Source organism: Scomber scombrus, chromosome 1 (genome assembly GCF_963691925.1).
Source record: "Scomber scombrus chromosome 1, fScoSco1.1, whole genome shotgun sequence".
Classification (NCBI taxonomy): Eukaryota; Metazoa; Chordata; class Actinopteri; order Scombriformes; family Scombridae; genus Scomber; species Scomber scombrus.
The window spans coordinates 21332855-21339002 of NC_084970.1; positions in this window are offsets into that span (position 1 = coordinate 21332855).

The following is a 6148-nucleotide window of genomic DNA, read 5'->3' on the forward strand; positions in this document are numbered from 1 at the left end:
ATAGTGAGTTTTTTCTCTTGTACCAAAACCAAAGTTGTTGGAGGAGGTCGGCCCATGTGTTGATATGTAATCATGTCTCCGAAACTGCAATGCTATAAAGAGCCTTGCAAGAGAAAATATATTTGAAGTCCTTTAAAACATGATTCAACAAAACAAGTTTTATTACATTTTACAGAGTTCTGATGGAATTAGAGATTCTGTTTAAAATGAACTAAATAAGATTTTATTTGGAATAAAAGAGTGCTTCTCCAAACTGTGTTGTTGTGGACTTGCAGGTGTCATGAAAGAGAGTGAGTTAAGCTGAGCTGCTCTCTGTGTTTCATGCTTCACTAATTGCCATCTGATTATGAGGGTGAATTGACCTGGAAATGAAATGCAACAGCAACTAAATTAGAGAGAAAATAAATGCTCATTGAGTTTGAGCTCATTCAGACTCATCAGCAGCAGAGGTGCGAAGCTGTATTAAAAAGTACTTTTCCCAGAAGACTTTGTTAATGGAGCTGTGTGACACTGTCTGTTTATCTGATGAGGTTATATCTGATACACACACACCAAAAGCCAACAATGCACCAACTCTGGCAGAGCTGTCAAATATTCAGCAGATCCCTCCAGTGATAATTTATGGAAGTGACTTTGCATATAACATGGCATTGCATGACTTTATGAAGTTATCATTTTATGTTGACATTGGCAGATTTGTCTCAAATTTATAATATATATTATTATATATATACTAACTTTAATTTTATACAATTATTTAATTATGTATAGTATTTTTAGAGCTACTTTTGGTCTGTTTAAATTATTTCTGCAATTCTGCCAGAGAGAAAATAAGTATAATGCTTAAGCAAATGCAGTTCTCAGACCATTTAAGGTCACATTTGATCGAGGTCTCTAGCTTTTAATTTCACTCTGATATGATGACATCACAAGCTGCCAGGCCTCATGTGTGACATATTAGACCACGAAGATGAAAAATACATGCTGTTGGTCATCTTACGTCACCGGCTTTGATTTAATGGACGTTTTAAAGTACCCAAAACATTATAATACCCTTCTCTCACCAATGCACAGTGGGAGTAATGCAGACTTCTTGGATCAGGTCACTGCTTGTGCTTTAGATCAAACCTGGACAAAAAACAAAACAAAAAAAACACAATTTGCTCATCATGTCCACCTTAAATGCTCAATAAAACTGGCATACTTTGTGGTTAGTTTATGCTTGATGCCCCAAACATAGCATAAGCATAATCATAATAAAAGAAGCAAGGTAGGGAAGTGTGTCAGAGTTTACACAGGTGCACACATAACCACACATATACTGCATGTTGAATGTGGCTCAGCTGATGTATGAATCAATGTGAAGTCTGGGGCCAACAATAAAGTATGATCATAAACATTCAATTTGTCTAACCTACACTGCTGTATTTTTCATATAATTATTTAATCTTATTTAACTCATTGCCTTTCCTCTTTTTTTGGTGAAAGCAGGCAAACTTCAGATTTCAACCCAGGTGTGACATTCCGTAGGCACTTTTTCACCAGCAGGACACAAACAGCAATATAATTTGCTCACACATAAATCAAGTGTGCAAAGAGCATTAATTAGAAATTCATTAAAAATGCAGACTCACCTGCAGGTGTGCAAATAAAGGATTAGGTAGACATCAATTATACCACATAAGAGAACATTTTAATTGCAATTCCTGGATTGATTTACAGAGGGAAACAATCAAGCTCCATGCAATATGGCTGATTGCTCATTTTCCGGGAAAATAATGAGGGAAAACACCTCACCAGGTAACGCTGTCCCCAGCTGTAAATTCATACACACACAAACACACACACACACTCACACACACAAGCACACATTCAGAGGTATATGCAGAGTACACCATAACTGTATATGAACACAAACACATTTCAATAGTAATCATATAGTAAAACACTCGGAACAAGGCAAAAGAGAAGCAGCAGATATGCACATATAGATACTATTGAGACACACACTTGTCCAGAATTACAAAACATGACACACACACACACACATTCATGCTCATACACATAAATACACATGCACTGCAGCTTGGCATTACCATCTGCTTGTGTTGGTGGAGAAGTTCTTAAGCACCAAATGTTGCGCTGTTATGACTCAAGTTTGTGAATTCTCCAACCTCCTCTGTGTTTCTGATTACTGCATTATGGCATCTGCTTAATTAGCTTGGCTCGTGTCATATGTTGCACACGAGGGGGTGTTAAAAAGTGCCCTTCCCTCTTGCTCATTATCTGCCTCGATTCATGTGATGTATAATCTCTCTTGACAGACATTCGTATTGACATAGGGACAGCTGTCAGCAGAGTATGGTCATAAAGGGTGCCCGTAGGATAAAAACCACAAGGAAGGCCGATAAATGGAAAGGATGCCAAAATGAGTGAAACTCATAATTCTGTGTTTCATTTTGGGTTCATCAACACTGCAGCAGCTCTAATTACATTGACTTTAATTTTATGGATGAGAGTTTTTGGGGAAAGAAGAAACTGATGGTAGGCTATGCATTTTGATTACTGCAGGTAATGCTCAAAGTATGCTCTTGCCAGTGTATTTTGTAAATTGGTGTGGTGTCCAACTCTTGGCCAAGAATCAATCTCATTATTGCAATGTGGGACATTTTTATCATTATCTGCATAACAGCTCTGGACAATAATTTTCCTCCCAAAACATGTTACCTTCTTGATAGGAAAGAGAGTCTGCAGTTCTTCAATTCTGTCCAGGTTTAAAGCATGATATAATAGCACGATAATATGAGAATAACCTAAGCATTATAATGTGGTCCTATCAATAAAAATGTTATCCCAGTGGGTATTTTATTTAAAGGTGTTTTTTATTTCCATGACTCAACCATATAAGCAAATAGAATAATGATAATCTGCAAATCTGTTCAATACCAAGAGCACATTTTTTCTACAATATTTGCACATGGCAATTAAGATAAGCTTAAAGCTAGGAAAGTCATAGCTAAGTAATATGGAATATAGCATTACTTCAGGCAGAGCACTAAAGTCGTATTAGCTAATTGGAATCAGCTGTTTCATTCATGTTTCAAAATAATTGACCGATACACTTGTGCTAATGCTGTTTACTGCTGCAGCTCCCTCCACTGACCTGACCTCTTCCTTAGAGTATGCACTACAGTATATTCTGTAATTGTTCATTAAACTCAGATTTGACTGAGCCAGACTGTACAGTATCAATTTGAGGAACGTCAAATTGTGCAATGTTTCATTTCATCTCCATCATTTTGGCTTGTGCAAACTATAGATGTGTTCAACTTTATTCAGAAACGGCGCTTGTATTGTATATGTGGGTCGTAGGAACAGTCACACAATGAGAATTTGATCCTAAATTTCTGTCAGAATTTTGTCGCTGTTCACCAAAGCTCAAGGAGCGATTTAGGACCACTTGGACTAATAAGCAAAGATTTCGCTACATTTCTATCACAACTTTCAACTCAGACAGCACCAAATTTGCAGTGTAACACGGCCCTAACGAGATGATTAACCCAGGCCTGTTTCTTTTATTTGAACCAGATCACAATAAGAAAAAAATGAACTGTTCATTACATGGCAATGGAAATTTATCTCTGATGTGTTTTACCTAGTGAACAAAGCAAAAACATACTCATCATGTAAAAACTGAAAGAAAAACAATTGGGGCGCATTTTTATTGTTAGAAATTATTCAGACCAATATTGAGTATTGTTAAATGGTATATGTGCGATTTGGCTTTATTATTTGAAAGGTATTTGCATTTGTAGTCTACTCATGAAGCATGTTGGTGTCCTTTAGACAGACAGCTGTGACCTTACAACCTTAGAAACAAAGTTATAGCATTTGTTTTAAAATGTGGTGAACACAGTTAAACAAATGAAAATATGAACACACTTTGTAACTGTGGTCAAGTGACTATTATTCCCTTTGAAAATAAACTAAAATTTTCACACCAACTCAAAAACTCCAGCATATGTTCCATTGATGCCTAATGGGCCTGCTTGTGCTCTGTGCAAGGGACTGGAGAGGACCATTAGTTGCATGTGGCTTTGATTAGTACTGATTCCACAACAGTGCTGGAAGGAATATAGAAAACAAAATGCTAAATGACTGTTGAAGCTCTTTTAGACAGAATGCAATAAGATGGAAGAAACTATTTAACTTCATGGTAATAACAGGTAAATGTGAAAACGTTAACTATAGTATGGTGCCCATGGCTAAGATTATGCATATTCTACCTACCAACAGCCAGTGCCAGGCAATGCATATAAAACTGAAATAAATGGCTACAGATGCATGAACTTGCCCTGAAAGAGGTTTGCTTACTCTGTGATCTCATTCTTAAATGAAACCAATTTGCCTAGAAATTGGTTCTAAGGCCTAATGCTGAACTCTGTACATCAGCTTCACCACACACACATACACACACGCACACACATACATGCACACGCACGCACACACACACACACACACACACACACACACACACTGTTAGCTTTTACAAACTCACTTTCACAGTCACACTGCTTCCACCCCTTCCCTTGCTGCAAATCATGTTTGACTTTGAAGTGCTAATTTTGGAAGTTTAGCCAATTTTTATTTGCTGCTTTGAAATGTATCCCCTAAGCTGCTGCACCAGCAATGAAATATACAGACCTTTACAATGAGGGATAAGTGACCAAAATGAGAAGTGCCTGGTTTTCTTCCTAACATTATATAACTGTGAATAATCCCCACATAGCATTTTCTCCTGTGCCATCACTGCCTCAATTTATATTCAAAAATATTATGCAGACTTTTTACTTTTTGCTCATTCCTCAATCCGCACCTAAATTTGGAGCTAATTTAAGATATGAACAATACAATGCTGCAGACAAAAAACCTAAAACACTTTTCACAATATTCCTGTGTTTTATCAGTGTTTGTGGAAAAGGACAATAAAAGGGGGAGTAGAATTGAAATCTGAGTAAATTTTCCTTTTTTTGCTTGAAATACACCTGGTGATACTATATGTCTAAGGACATAGACATGATATCAGTACCAATTTAGCTCCAGATGAAGACAGTGTTCAGGTCCTCATTTATATACTGACACTTACAGCAATGTTAAAAGTTAAACAAAGAACCACATGGGCCTATAGACAGGTGTGTTTGATCATGTGAAGACACTGGAGCTCCAATATAATTCAGAACCATCAGGTCTATTTAGACATAAAAATGTAATTTCTGTGACTGCATATTCAGCCTCTGTTGTCTGAAAAACCAACGCAAACACTGACAGCAAAAGGCTGTGGTAATGTACGTAGCAGCGTTTGCCACCCTGATGGGTGCAAGGATGACCTCAATCACAATCCTTTTTTAACTGCTTTCAGCAAGAGCTGGAGCATTATATAGTAAAATAAGTTGATCAGATTGGCTCCTCACCAAGCAGCCCAGCTAATAACATGGCAAGCAAAGAGCTTGAGGGAGAGAAGATTTGAAATGTGGGCCCCTCCACTTTCAGCACTGCTCTGCTTTAACACAGTCCTGGACTTGGCAATAAATTGCTTTGGTAATCAGCTTTTTGAAAAGCTTATTTACTGCTTGTTTTGTGTTTATTGTAGTTCTCAGAATAAAATTGGATTTTATTACATGTGCAATTTTCCTTTCGTAAAGAATAGAGAGAGAGAGAGAGAGAGAACATCACCTTGTTGAGTATGGATGATCCAGAGAGGATGTATATTGTATATTATTTTTGATTATCTCTGTTTTGATGCTGTCTCCTCGCACTCTTAATGATACACACTATGGGACTGGGTGGAAACATTTCATGTATAAAATGTGCAAAAAAAGCTAAGAGATCATTGATATTACAGCTCCAAGAGAACAAATCATGCTTTCGATCATGGAGATGATCTTGTAATTGTGCATTTATATTGCAGACAATAATTTAATTTTTTCAATTTTGCCTGAACATAATATGTAAGAACTGTCTTTGGTATTCTGAATGGCTAATATACTAAATTAAGCAATATATTGTAGCAGTAGAAATACTTCATAGATTCAGTATTATTGCCTAGAGAAGAGAGAAACACCTACTGTAATATATTAATATATTTATT